Source organism: Eptatretus burgeri, chromosome 13, assembly GCF_056783735.1.
Source record: "Eptatretus burgeri isolate ZD-2024b chromosome 13, Ebu_testis_v1, whole genome shotgun sequence".
Lineage (NCBI taxonomy): Eukaryota > Metazoa > Chordata > Myxini > Myxiniformes > Myxinidae > Eptatretus > Eptatretus burgeri.
The window spans coordinates 69,670,043-69,685,744 of record NC_140973.1 but is presented as its reverse complement, the minus strand read 5'-3'; the positions used below and the strand labels follow the sequence as shown (position 1 = coordinate 69,685,744).

The following is a 15,702-nucleotide window of genomic DNA, read 5'->3' as shown; positions in this document are numbered from 1 at the left end:
TAGTTCATTGTGCATTTGTCCAACCCGTTATGAATAGACCTAAATCGTAAAAACAAGCCATAGCTCATTGTTGAAAAAGCCCCATAAAAAATTAGCCGCGAAGAACTTCAAATAATGGTGCAAAGATGTCTCCTACCCGTGGACACGCGGACGCAAGGAGGATCCATCATAACCCACACCCTCCCCCTCACACTCACCTATTACTGCCAACATGAACAAACTACTACTAATACTAATACTAATACTGATACTGATACTGATACTGTTACTAATACTGATACTGATACTGCTGACATGGACATCGACTCAAAAAGGACTCTAAAACAGTTGGGTTCCCCTTTTATGAGCAGCATTTTTATATACCAATTCCCAAAACCGCTGGGAACACGTCTTTATATGGCAGTTGTAAGCTAGAAACACGTTAATTTATTTTTTTTGTCGACCGGAAGACGTCATTGGAATACGTCTACATACGTCGATGTGTGTTGGGACTACATAAAGAATTGGTTCAAAGCACGTCAAACATAAGTTAGAAATAAGTTTCGCGTAAAAAAGACATTACCGCGACGTGTTTCGACTTATGAGTAGCTTATAAGTAGCCTTTGTGGACGTGTGTAAGCGTCCGCATATCGTGTGTACAACTTATCCCCATCGCATGCGGAACGTGTGTCATACGCCGAGTGCGTCGTAAAATTTTGAACATGTTTAAAATTTCTTGACGTACTCTACTTACTATAGTCCGGGAGCCAACCTGTGTACGAGGCTGTTTTAGGGTTGGACCTTACAGCCTCTGCTATAAAATTTTACACCCCCAGGATGTTTAGATATATGTTTGCAGTTCATGAAAACCAATGTTGGCAATTCATAAGCTCTTGCGAAAAATTTTGGCGGCCGTTTTTGTTTGAGGAAGATTTGAAAAATTTGATAAAACAGCAATTGTCAATAAAATTTCTAAAAAAATTAAAAAATCACATTCATGAAAAATAAATGTGAACTAAATGTAAGAATTCAATCAGTGCATTGTAAAATGACAAAAAAAAATTGCCTTTGTGAAAGTAAACCTCGTAAAAGTACATAATTTTGTGAAAAATGCCTTAAAAATAACGTTTTTGAAGATGGCCTTTAGAACTTTTCTTATCATAGGCAGATGCTGCATTAGAATACTAATTTCTCTTAATGTGATATGAACATGGTATCCATGGCTAATTAAAACAGCAAATTTGATTGAGTTCTATCAATTTTTAAAGAGAAAATTAACATTTTTGTCAACCAAAGTTACCCCTACCCCCCAAAATCCTCTTACTCTATTGAACACAGTTCGGTTAAGGTTTGCTGGATCCAGGTTGGGTACTTCACAGTTCACTCTTCCAAAGGAAAATTCAATGGTGTTTGGAGTGACATGGCCCTGGAGCAGACATACAACAATGAAGGGAAGACATCTCTGTTCAAAGGCATATCTCAGGCACCAGCTGCTCGAGATAAATATGTGAAAACAGCACCATTTCTCACAGCTGTATCAGAGAACATAAAGTCTATGGCTAATCTAGGCCAACAGGAATCTACTCATCATGGAGAAACACAGAAGCAGGCAACAGAAGAACATATGCATGTTGAGGAGATCAAGAAAGTGATATGCCAACAGATGATAAACCCATTCCAGTGTAACAACCAAGTGGTTCTGCTCAATAGAGCAACTAGTGAGAAGGCTGCTTCAAAAGACTTGGTCCATGCTCAAGCTAAGGGCATGGAAGCCATTATGAAAGCAGAAGAGGTGGTCTCTATTAAGATTGAACCACTGAAGCTGGTAACTTTCTCCTCACAGAAGAAATCAAACCATCAAGGAAACATAGTTTAATCAGGATCTATCAAGATGAGACTGCAACTACACGTGTGCTGTGTTTCTATCGAGATGCCGACCCAGTCACAAGACAGATTGCATTTTCCCATGAGTGGACAGACTATCCATCATCCCTGTTTGAGGTTGATCCACGCTAGCACAGGGGGTTGTAATGCGCAAAGGCAACGAGTCTGATTTCGTGGCAGTGCTAATTGCTGAAGCTGAGCAGGATGTTGTTTTACAGCTGCCATCATTACCACAGAGTGACCTATACACAGTTTATCTGGTAGACACAATGGCATTTGTAAATAAATACCAAAAATGGGTGCGAAAACATTTGGTGAACTTCCCCAGCTGTATCTTCGTTAGCAGGTGTATCCTGCAGTTGAAACCTGAAATGTGCAACTGTGTCAACATCATTGGTGATCAGGATGATTTTGATGATAGCCATACTTTGAAGGGTCATGAGCAGCAGAGGAGAAACCAGACAGACCAGGCAAGACAATTCTCACCATCCAAGAGTCTAGAAATTCGGACTGAATTTATTCATGAAGAATCCAAGAAATAAAGGAAATCTTCAGAACTTCATTGGCACTTCCCTTTGTGAGAGTCCTGAAGCTATTCCGGATGGAGTGACCATCATTCTTGGTAGTATGATGGAAAACAAAGGTCACACTCTTTCCATCACATCAGCATCAAGTTCAGTTCTGGACTTACCTTGTGAAGAACATGAAGAGGCAGACACAAGGATTATTGCTCATCTTGTGTATTGTGTGGAATATCTTGATCACCATCGAGCTGTTGGGCATGCAACAGATACAGACATAATTATGCTGTGTGTATATCACTTCTGCTGCTTGAACACATTGCAAGAACTCTGGATACAACGGCAGAATCAATACCTACCTATTCATGAGCTGGTAGAAGTGTTGAGCAAGAAGTACCAGAAAATCCTCTTGATGTCGCAGCTACACTTCTGTGCACATATGTGTTGTGTGGATGTGACACAGTGAGCTACCCATTCAGAAGGGGAAAAGAAGAGGTCAGGTCAGGTATGGGAGCATGTGCCAGAACAGCGCGTCGCTGCGTCCACTTTCCGCCGGTACTCCAGGGGCCTCCGTCTGGCCATCCCCCAGGCAGATGCCAGGCCCATCCCCATCTCCTTGAGATGATGGTCAACCTGCTGCAACCATGAGGCACGTGGTCGGCCCACTGGCCTCCCACTCATGAGACCTCGCTGAGAGAATCTGGTGAGCAGGATCAGCGTCAGGAAAACGAGCCACATGTCCATACAGCCGCAGCTGATGCTCACGGACTATGCAGGTAACAAATCTCATCCGAGTCTCTCTCAGCAACCGCTCATTGGACACAAAATCCGACCAGCGATAGCCAAGGATTCTCCGAAGAGACCTGGTACCAAAGGAATTAAGTCTCCGTCTCAGATCCTTGGTCAAAGTCCAAGTCTCGCACCCATAGAGCAAGACTGGAAGTACCAAGGACCTGAAGACTCAGACTTTCGTCCTCCCGCACAGGTACCGGCAGCGCCACACCCCATGATCCAGTGAATCCATGACTCCCCAGGCCCGACCCAGACGTCTATTGACCTCCGGCTCACAACCTGCGGAGACATGAATATCACTGCCAAGGTAAGTGAATCTCTCCACGACCTCAACATCCTCACCACAAACAGACACAGACAGGACAGCAGCATCCAAGATGTCACCGAAAGCCTGGATCTTAGTTTTGACCCAAGAAATCCGTAATCCCAACGGCTCCGACTCCTCATTCAGCACCTCGAGGGCCCCCAAGAGGATGTCTAAAGTCTCCGCAAAGATGACTGCATCATCTGCAAAATCAAGGTCTGAGATCTTGACATTGCCAACGATGCACCGCAACTTGATCTCTCCGACATCCTCCCTAGAATCCAGTCCATACAAGTGCTGAAAAGTGTGGGGCAAGTACACATCCCTGACGAACTCCAGTAACAACTGGAAATAAGTCAGAGATGGTACCACCACACTTCACAGCACTCTCAGTACCAGAGTAGAGTTCAGACATCAGATCGATCAGTTTCGGTGGCACCCCACGAAGACCAAGAATCCTCCAGAGGACATCCCGATTCACTGAATCGAACGCTTTACAGAGATCAACATAGGCTGCAAGCAGCCCCTGCCTAAACTCTCGTCTGTGTTCGGTGAGGACACGAAGTGCAAGGATACGGTCAATCGTTGACCTCTTTGGTGTAAAGCCTGACTGCTCTGGACGCTGGTGCTCAAGCAGATGGTGGCAAACCCTATCAAGAATTATCCGAGCAAAGACCTTGCCCGGCACTGAGAGCAGCGTCACCCCCCGGCAGTTTTTGCAGTCTTGGCGATCACCCTTCCCTTTCCAGAGAGGGACAACAAGGCCCCTCTTCCAGTCAGTTGGGATGATGCCTGTGTTCCTGTGAAAAGAAGAGCGGCACAGGTTTCTCTGGGACTGATAGGAAACCTTCCCCACCTTGTTGATTTTGGAAGAGATAGTGAAATGGCAGCAACAGAATGTGTCATTGATGAGGCCAGAGTATACTGGACTGCTGTGCATGGCCAAAAAGGGTTCAGCTGTTTGGATACCCTCAGGCAGCATATGTTTGTCTCTTCAAAATTAGACCTTAGGTCACTGCCAGCAACAGAAGATGCGTTTTACTTCCTTGTTTTAAGAGCATTGTATCAATTGCTTCTGTATAGACGTGCACATCTCAGTGACCGAGCACTTCCCCGAGCCACAACATTTGGCAGAACCCTTATCAATGGAAAACTGGTCCCAATTCTCATGTCTAAGCCAGCCAAGCCAAACATAGACAAAACGGTGTCTTGCATGTGCAAATTATCCAAATGTCTGAAACGATGTTCATGCAAAAAGGCTGCTGTGCCTTGGTTGAGTGACATGCATATGCCTTGGTCAGAGAGGTTCATGTGGTGGAGTTGTTTCAGAGAGTGACTCTTCCTCTGAAGAGGATGTTTCATGTCACAATATTGTGTTAATCCATTTCTAATTTTATCTTCCTTAAAACCATGGCATGTAAAAGTATGTTCTTGTTCCTGACCCCATTGATAGTCAAGCATTTCTGAGTTACATAAATCTTTTGTTGTTTGACATATAACCATGTCAATTGAAGGTAGGTTAAATCTACACCAATTGTGATATAGGAAATGAACTCCTCTTTAATATGAGGGGTCATTTGTGTATATAGGTTTAGTGGTTATGATTTTAGGACACTATGAATTACCCCTACCCCCATCCTACATCTTCGCTTTTGCCAACATTTTGTTATCAGAGGGGGCTCGCAAAAGTGTTGACTGTGTTGTTGCGCAAGAGTTTCACCATTGCCAACATTGGTTTTCATATACTCAAAGGGTGTCTCTTTATGAAAATCAACACAAAAATTTTATAGCAGACCGGGCAATTTTTTTTTAATTTTGATCGGTTGGCTCCCGGACTACTACGACGTATGATAGCATGCTTTAGCGTTCTACTCACGTATACCAAACTTACTCATACCGTATTTGACGTGCCCCAACGTTTTAGACACATTTTTCTTAGGTTGGCATACGCTGGCAAGATCGCCAAGGTGTGACCGCGATGTTGACACTTCCATTTCTATGGCAGTTATGATTCGAATCGTTGTGCGTCAGCCTTTTAATAGGCTACGTCACGACATCGTCGGCGATACGTGCAACGCGCTATACTTAAGTTAGACTATCGTTGGGCATAGGTTGTGTAGGCCGACAACAGGTTCAGCATTCGTTGGTATAAGTTATCTATAACACAACGAAACGTTCTGTGTCCATTACTAATGCGTTATACATAAGACCAAGTCGCTAAGAATACATCCGAATCTTTAAAAAAAACATCAAAAGTTCAACGTAAGCCAGCGTTTTAGATACATTTTAATACATTGCCATCGCTGGCTAAAACGTCAAGGTGTGACTGGGCCTTTAGTCACTTATACACAGTTCTACTTCACGGACTCAGCGCCACAACTTTCATACAAAGAAAAGCAAGGAAAAACCCCCTCAAAGACAAGGGGGTAGACTGGACCTCTCGGGGTCTTTATAAACCTGGTGCTTTGAGGACCGAAGATGCTCCAAGAGGCCGCGCAGGTTACCTTGTCCTCGCTGGGGCGTCCCGCGACGTTCCGTCCACACGGCAGCTCGCGTAACCACGGCTCGGCCGCGGCCTGGTGATTCGGGCCCCAGCCGGCAATGCCTGAGAGGAACGAACGGGTCTTTGCTCTTTCTGAGTTGATGCTCCCTTTAAGAACCCGTTCGTCCCTCAGCGATGCTCGGACTGTTCCGAAGCCCGATCACCTCAGACCGTTCGGTGCTGGTTGGCGAGCTCTCTCTGGCTCTCTCCACGTCCTGCACACGAACACGCAGCTCCGCGCGGCACAGCAGGCTTGGCCGTGCTCCCAGCTCACGTCTCCTCCACTCTCCTCAACTTCTCCACCGACTGCAGGCTTCAGGCTCCAGGCTCCAGGCGCTCCGAACCCCGACAGACACTCCACCGACTGACCGCGCTTGGCGCTCCGCGCTCCGCTTATATGGTGTCTGTGAGGCGAGATATGATCTCCGCACTCTCACCTCTGACCTCCACTGGCTCTGCCCCTCTCGCTCTCTTGATCCGAATTCCGAGGCGAAGCTTGCACAGAGGGGACGTGCGCGAAGACAGCTACCCTGCGCGGCGAGCGGACGTGCGCGAAATTACTGACTTGCACGGCGAGGAAACCCCCGCGTCTGCCTGCAGCACTGCCGTTCTATGCGGACTCGCCGTGGCTGGCGCAAAGATGGCGTCGCTTCGGAAATGAAGGTGAGGCGACGTTGTTCGTGTTGATTTGTCGGGGGAGATGTGGTTTAGGAGATGGTGAGGAGATGTCGTTGTTGTGAAGGTGGTTGTGGAGAGGGTGGTGGGTGGTTGGCGTAGTGGAGAAGGTGGTTGGTGGTTGGTGTAGTGGAGAAGGTGGTTGGTGGTTGGCATGCTGGAGAAGGTGGTTGGTGGTTGGTGTGGTGGAGAAGGTGGTTGGTGGTTGGTGTGGTGGAGAAGGTGGTTGGTGGTTGGCGTTGTGGTTGGTCCAAAATAACGATAGTAAAAGAAAAACGGCTACCTCAAAGATCACAGCCCGGGTGACACAAGTAAAACCCATTAGACAACGGTGGGGAAATCTATCTGAACACAGACTTATCGGCATAACTGATCTAAGGACCTACATGGTGCTCTGAAAATTTCCAGAGCCGTAACAATATATATATATATATATATATATATATATATATATATATATATATATATATATATATGTATATATGTATGTATATATGTGTATATATGTATGTATATGTATATGTATGTATATATGTATATATCTATATATATGTATATATATATATATATGTATATATATATGTATATATATATATGTATATATATATATATATATGTATATATATGTATATATGTATATATATATGTATATATATATATATATATGTGTATATATATATATGTATATATATATGTATATATATATATATATATATGTGTCTTCTTCTTCTTCTTTCGGCTGCTCCCGTTAGGGGTCGCCACAGCGGATCATCCGTATGATCCGCATCGTGATTTGGCACATGTTTTACGCCGGATGCCCTTCCTGACGCAACCCTGGTCGCCTCTTACAACACAGGGATATGGTACACCTATTTTAACCAGGGTATACACCAGCCCAGTATACTGGTACTCATTTCGCCGACCTCGGAAGGATGACAGGCTGAGTCAACCCCCTGGTGTATTAATTCAGTGGCCCAACAGGACTTGAACTCGGGACCTTTTGGATCCCAAGCCGCTGCCCTAACCACTGCGCCAACACCAGGCTCATATATATATATATATATATATATATATATATATATATATATATATATATATGTATATATATATATGTATATATATATATGTATATATATATATATATATATATATATATATATTCAAAAACATGTGGAGTGTGACGAGCACTTCTTGAACCCCATCGGACATCATCCAACACCAAAGTGTCACCTCCAACCCTGAGGCCTCGGCCCGACGACTCTGTCACACAGACAAAGATTACATGGTCAATATCAGTTAAACATCAAACGAACTACCTATCTGTATTTTCGGCTTATTTTCTCTCACCAGGATGGCATTCTGATAAATATCTAACCAATGATGACCACATTAGTTGTTTATACATTATGCACCTCCTGACGGTTTCGGCGAGCATCACCGCAGATTATGTCTCACACGGTAAAACCGCATAATCTGCAAAGAACAACCATCTGTCTGCCCCCCCCCCCCAGACGATTTTTCCCACTGTGGAAGAATTCAGTTCTTCTTTGTCAGAGTCAGAGACGATTTATCAACAACAAACAACAAAAACACACTCTGTCAGAGTCTGCAACTATTCATGTAGAATCTTTTAATGATAATTATGATGCCATCGGTCAAGTGGTGTGGCAGCCATGTTGGAAAAACCTTGGACCTCTGTATCTCTGAAACCGCACCAAGGAAAAAATATTGAAACTTGGCACACGGCAAGTACTCCTCATGGGGAATAATTATTTTCTGACATCATTGGTGCCCTTGTTATGACGTCATCATTGCATATTATGTAGAACGCCATATCTGATCAGTATGAAATTTTTTGAGGGTCATCTAAGGATAAATTGGTCCACAGAAAAAAAATTCATGACATCATCAGTCACGTGATTCGGCAGCCATATTGTTTTAATTAAAAAAAGTCTTCAAAAATCTTCTTCTCTGAAGTGGCTGAACAGATGAAGGCAAAACTTTACACGTATGACCGCCTGTCCATGAGGAAGAAAAGGTTCACACATATGATTTCATTGGTCAGTCACATGGTTTGGCAGCCATGTTGGATTTACCGTAAAACCTATAAAAATCTTCTTCTCCAGAATGGCTGGACAAATCGAGGGGAAACTTCACACAAGTGTTCCTCAAGCCATGGCTGTACAAGTGTGTTCAGGAATAATTGATAGGTCACATGGTTTGGCAGCCATATTGTATTGAAGAAAAATATTAAATAATGCTTTCTCTGAAACCGCTTAATCAATCGACGTGAAACTTTACGTTGATGATCCACTCATGATGGGGAATACATATTTGAAATTTCAACTTGATCAGACGCATGGTCTGGCAGTCAGAATTATTTTTTGATGTGGGTTCTTTTTTAGTTTTATTTTTGAACAAGGCTCACTTGGCTGTGCCTTGATGGGTTTGAGGGTAGAGATTTAGCTGCTGAAATGCGAATCCTATCCAGGTTCCTCCTGATGATTTCATCTTTGCTTTTTGCTTGTTTGGGTTCCTTCTGATTTCTCCAATATGCCTTGTGTCGGCTTGATGGTTTGGGTGGTGGCCTCGGGATCTTTGGGTCCTGAGTTCAAATCCTGCTGAGCTGTTGAATTAATACCAGGTGGGGTTGGTTCTGCCTTTAATCCTTCCGAGGTTGGCAAAATGAGTGCCAGCATGTCGGAGTGGTGACCCTGACCCGTCCAGGATTGTGCCCAATAGCCCAGTCGACTGCTTCGGCAGCACCAACGCTCTGCACAGAGGATGGTCCTGATGGATGATTACTCCAATGTAGGACTGTACCTATTTGGTCTTCCATTTGATTTGAATTGAATTTCTTTTAATTCCATTCCAAGTTCAATTGAATAATGAATAATAATAGAAAAAACATGTGTCAGTGTCAGGGGTCTGATCAAATTGGGACGTCTTGGTACCCGTTCATCACTGCCAGTAGTTATAAAGTGGCAGTTCCAATTATGTCTCTTTTTTTTTAAGAAACACACCAGTACACAAAAGCGGTCCTGGCGAGGGTCTGCAATCTCTGATTCCTCTTTTTCTTGTGAAGGAGGTTATGTTTTCACCCCTTTCTGTCTGTTTGTCTGTGTACAGGATATCTCAAAAAGTTGTGGACGGATCCGGATGAAAATTTGTGGACAGTTTCGGTGTGTGACAAGGACGAACTGATTCGATTTTGGTGAAGATCCAAATACGGGTCCGACTAGTCGAATTGTAAAAAATGATTCTTCACCCATTGAGAGATAGGGCTAAAGGAATATATAGCACGATATCTCAAAACGTTGCGGATGGATTCGGCCGAATCCTGGTGCACAGGTTGGGTGTGTGACCACGACAAATTGATTCGATTTTGGTGAAGATCCGAATCCGGATCTGACTACCTCAATTTTTTTCGGCGATTCTTCACCATTGAGAGATAGGGCTCAAAATCGATGTATATCATGATATTTCAAAAATGTATTGGGCCATATATGTTATCGTGTATCAGGCATTACGGGGCGCAGGTATGCGCTCTACCGACTGCCCTTCTCGTTCTTGTTCGGGTTCCTTCTGATTACTCCAATGCAGGGCTGGACTTGTTTGGTCTTCCATTTGATTTGAAATGAATTTATTTTTAATTCAATCTGAAATTAAATTGAATAATAATTTAACAAAATGTCATGGGTCAGGGTCAGGTGTCCGATCAAAGCGGGACGTCTTGGTATCCGGTCATCACTGCCAGCAGTTATAAAGTGGAAATTCTAATTATGTCTCTTATTATATAACACATCAGTACACAAGCACCACACAACACAAGTCCTGGCGAGGATCTGCCTTTTTCTTATTTTAAATAAATTCGATTTTGCGATGTTTATGAAGAAGTTTTCATGCAAAAAAAATTGATAAATTTGCAACTTTTTTGGCTGTCCGTGAATTTAATAACACGCAGTGATTAAAGAACATCATATCAAGCTAACGTTTCACATTTTCTCAAAACGATTTCACATTTATTGCGTACCAGAAGTTCTCTTTTGATGTTTGTTGTTGTACACTAATTCGAAGATCACAGGAGAGCTATACCAGACTCAGTGATTTATCGATCGGAGCTCGGAGTCTGTGAGGTTGGAAGTTCGAACTCTCGCCGCGTTGTACCAAAGACTTTCATAATGGTGCGTGCTGCTTCCTTGCTCAATGCTCAGCATTTAGAGGATAGAACACATGCATTTCTCCTTAATTGCCCCGCTGACGTTGGAGAGAAAAGTGACTTCCCAAATGGTGTCTGCGTCAGAGTGTCCCGGAAGTTGCGTCGCTTCCTCCAAGGTCAGCGGCTGTGTTTGTCTGAAATTGTGTGCATGTGTTGCAGCTCCTCCATGAGCCTGAGATCATGTGAAAAAAAAACCAACACCAAATGAAGCAATGTCGATTTGATTGTTAATTACATGTTTTGTGAATATAGAAAACCAGTTATCATACACAGCACAATGCAGCGATCGGGGCCGTTGAGTGTTATGGTAACGTATTTTGCTTCTTGCCTGGTGGCATTAAATATTGGCAATGAAAAATGAATCGTTTCATGTCAATGGGCAATGTTATATATTTTCTTCCAGACATTGTATTATTTTGAATCTGAGCTCGGGTTTCCCATTTGTCACCTTGTAAAGTCTTGTGTCGCAATTAGATGGAATACAGATATCAAATTGACCCACACATCGGGCCGGCTTGTTCATAACAACCTGTCGTCGTCGCATTAAAGTCTTGCTAATGTGAACTCTACTCGCAGCTCGCACAGCTGTACGTGGAAGGGCCTCGGGGATTAGTGGAGTTCATGACATGATAACAGCTGAAATTGGCGGCTCCATTATGATTAATCAACTCCCTCCCCTGTCTCTTGTGTTTTCTCATTCATTGTGCCAACTGTTCAACCCATCGGGACAACACTTTAAAATTCAAACAAATTGTACTGAAAGTCATCTTCCTCCACTGTCTGCATTTATACCTCCAAAACGTTGCATTTGCTGTATCCGGGTCTCCTTTTCAGTCGCACTGTAATCGTGATCCTGACACAACATCCAAAAACAATACCTGTTTGATTTGTAACTAAATAATTTGGTAAATATATATATATATTTTTTTTTTTTGCACAAATTTCATCATGGCAGTAATTGGAACGTGAGCAGCAGCGCCCTGATTGAATTTGACTCCGAGTGAAGAAAAAGCAGTCACCTGATTGGGTACCACAGTCTTCTTATCTTTTTTTTTTCTTTTTCTTTCATGGACCTTGTCTTTAGTAACAATGCTGCAATCACATCCCATTGATCTTTTGACCAAGCTTTAAAATATCATTTACAATACTTGACTTGTAATACGAGAGCTGGCAGGATTGCTTCGAGGTAGCGCGCTCGCCTTTGAGCTGTCTATTCTGTTCAATTTGTCCTGTTATACCTGCAGCGATTAGGTTTTCGAAACCTTTTCATTGATTGCGTGTAATGTAATAGTTAAATGTTTGTGGTTTTAACGTTTGCTGGCATGAATATGATGGTAAAGCTGTAATTGGTGGAGCCAGTTACAGCTCAGTATACATTGGAAACAATTTGAAAGAGAACGGGAAGGTTCACCGTCGGTCGTCGTGACCACACACGTGACGCACTCCTGTGACCATTCCCGCACCCTCAAGTTTCGGAGCCGGTTGCGTCCCGGATTATAAGAGTTTGGAGTAAACAGGTCGTTTAACCTTCAACCAAATACGAGTGAAACGTGATTTGTGCCACAATGTCGGTGATAGAAAACCAACTCTCTATTTGCAACTTGCACAATTTATCCAGATTACCCGAAACCTTTCCTTAACCAAGCATTTACACAAAAGCAACAGTTCACAAACTGCATCGACTAACAATATTTAAATGCTGAAACCAGGACAACAGTCACAAGATGGGAGCACTTTGAGATGGTGTATCAAGCACATGATGATTGACTTGACGGTGTACTTCGTAGTGGAGGAAGTTGAAATGAATTTACAAGAAAGGCAATTTATGATGCACTTGACGGTGTAGTGAGTAGTCGAGGCAACTGCACTTAAATTTACAATGAAGGCAGTTGTGAAGCAGAGTACAAAGCAGCACCAGAAGTCCGTACAAGTTCTGCGTGGAGCAGTGATGCCATAAAACCGTGCTCTTCGTGCCTCTGTGCAAAGTCGACCCATCAACCACAGCCAGGGAGCATTTAAGCTGTGAGGCCTCCATAGTAGCACCGGGAGGGATGAATAGCCTGGCAAGAGCACTGAAGTTTTGTCGAAATGTCCCGCTGAGTGATTGACTCTTCCGCAATAAGGCCGGGGCTCCGACGTACTTCGAGCCTTCGAGAGCATCCTTGTTTCAAAGGGAGAATCCCCTTTAGAATGACAGAAATGTAATCCTTGTGACGACACCTGCATCTCCTTCATTTGCTCCCTCTGTCTCTCGACGTTGTTTCTCTCCTCTTTGTACACTTTTATGGGTCCATTCCAGGATGCTTCCTGCAACTCAAGCGCCGATCACACAGCTGCCCCACAGGCTAGCTTCCACTCACCTGAGCAACGCTTTGCTCAAAGATCACTGCTGCTCACCTCCATGATGAGTTGTTTTACATGCTGGTTTTACCTCATGTTCTTTCCTTCTACGATTATCAACCTTGTTCACATTTCATGGCTCTGAACTAACATTACAAATATATGAAGGGATTTGATGATAAAGCAATAATAATCATGCTGGTGCTAAATTCGAAGTGCTGTAACAACAATAACAAGAAAAAGAACAATGAGAAATTGCAAACCCCCATCAGGACTTCTTTTGAGTGGTGTATTTTTTTATAGGTTTCAGGGTAAATCCAATATGGCTGCCAAACCATGTGACCGATGACATCATATGTGTGACCCTTTTGTTCCTCATGGATAGGCGGTCATATGTGTAAAATTTCATCTCGATCTGGTCAGCCATTTCAGAGAAGAAGATTTTTGAAGGTTAAAAAAAAACAAAGCAATATCACTGCCGAATCACGTGACTGATGACATCATCAAAAAAAAATTATGTGGACCATTTTATCCCAAGATGACCCTCAAAAATGTTCATACTCATCAGATGTGGCGTTCAACATATGCAATTATGACATCATAACGAGGGCATCTATGACATCACACAAAAAAAAAATCACACTCATTCACCATGACGAGTACTTGCTATGTGCCAAGTTTAAATTTTTTTCCTTGGTGCAGTTTCAAAGTTTTTCCGTTTTTCCAATATGGCTGCCACACCACGTGACCTGTGACGTCATAATTAACATTAAAACATTCCACATGAGTAGTCGCACCAATGTTGAAAATTTTGTCTCAATCCGCCAAGCGGTTGCAGAGAAAAACACGAAAGTTCTGTGCGAACAAACAAACAAACAAACAGACAGACAAACAAACAAATGTACCCAAATGCAATACCCTCTCTGAATCCTTTGGCGAGGGTAATTACATCGTCAACCATCTATCTATAATTCCAGCAATGTGTGTGTGTGTGTGTGTGTGTGTGTGTGTGTGTGTGTGTGTGTGTGTGTGTGTGTGTGTGTGTGTGTGTGTGTGTGTGTGTGTGTGTGTGTGTGTGTGTGTGTGTGTGTGTGTGTGTGTGTGTGTGTGTGTGTGTGTGTGTGTGTGTGACCGCTGTTTCTCGACAACCGCTGGTCCGATCTAATTGAAACTTGCCAGGTATATTGCTGGAGTCCTGTGGATGTGCCTTTTCAGGTTTGATATTAATCGGATAAGTGCTTCCCAAGTTATGGCCATTTATTTACCAAACCAATGACAGGACACATTGCTGCGTAGGCGTGGCTGCGTAGGCCGGTGCGCGGCGGCCGACGATGATGTCACGTGCCGTGCCGGTTACGATGGGGATCGGTGCCTTAGTTACCGTGGCGTAGGAGCGGCAATGGTCAATGGCAGCAAATGTCATGGCAAGCAAAGACAGGGAGGTGAACTTGATTTTAATATGGATTTTAATTAACTCTGTGTGTGTAAGTATCACAGCAGTTGTTACTTCAATGCAAGCGGTAGTTCGTGGAATGCATGTGAACATTCCGTACGGGCACGCACCACTTCCGGATGGTGATGACTTAATGAATTCTAATAATTTCTCGATTTCTTATGCGCATTTATAGATAAACACAATTCCCCCATCCAGTCGTCGTTTACGAGAGTGAAGGAACGGCCTGTGTGTTTGTTTGAAAGGTTTTTTTTTTGGGGGGGGGGAGGTTGCATGTACAGGCACGCAAGAGCGAAGGAACGGCCTGTGTGGTTGTTGTTTCTGGTTTACGGTTTGAAAGTTTTTATTTTTTATTTTTTTTTTTTTTGCACGTACGGCCACGCACGTACGGGCACGTACTAGTTCAAATCAATGAAAGGAAAAACGTCACAAGACTAGAAGGGCACTCAGTACAGCGCATACCTCCACCACATAATGCCTGATCCACTAGTACATATCGGACCCATTACATTTTTGAAATATCATGCTATACGTCGTTTTTGGCCCCATCAATGATGAAGAATCTTTAAAAAAAAATTAAATAATTCTCTTATTCGGATCTTCACCAAAATCGAAGCACTTCCTCCTTGCCACACACCCAACATGTCCACTGAGTTTCATCCGGATCCGTCCACAACTTTTTGAGATATCCTGTGCACAGACAAACAAACAGGCAGAAAAGGGGTGAAAACATAACCTCCTTCACCTTCGGTGGTGGATGTAAAAATCCAGAAAATCTCTTCCTCGGAACAGAAATGCAATCCAATCTCGCGCTTTTCCTCTCCATTGCTTCATGCTTCGTGTTCCAAAATATCGTCGACAATTCTGATGACAAATATTTTCCTCGTGTGAGCGGTGCTTGGATCTTCACTTTTTTCCCACCTCTTCATCGTGCGAGCTGTGCTTCGTTAATAAACGAGCCAAGACCTGATTTTTCTTCTCTTCTTGCCCCAG

At 43.3% G+C, this 15,702-nt stretch overlaps 1 protein-coding gene across 7 annotated transcripts in view; it reads left to right on the top strand.

Moving 5' to 3' along the window:
- Window positions 1–15,702, top strand: part of LOC147014718 (sodium/calcium exchanger 3-like) — a 412,647-nt gene that overhangs the window by 32,272 nt on the left and 364,673 nt on the right. The window contains exon 1 of one of the 7 annotated variants that reach the window (XM_085852869.1): window positions 9,231–9,341. The exons of the other annotated variants lie outside the window; for them this stretch is intronic. The gene's annotated coding sequence lies outside the window, so the exon portion shown is untranslated. Of the gene's footprint in view, window positions 1–9,230; window positions 9,342–15,702 lie in introns of those variants that run through there. 7 annotated transcript variants of the gene reach the window in all.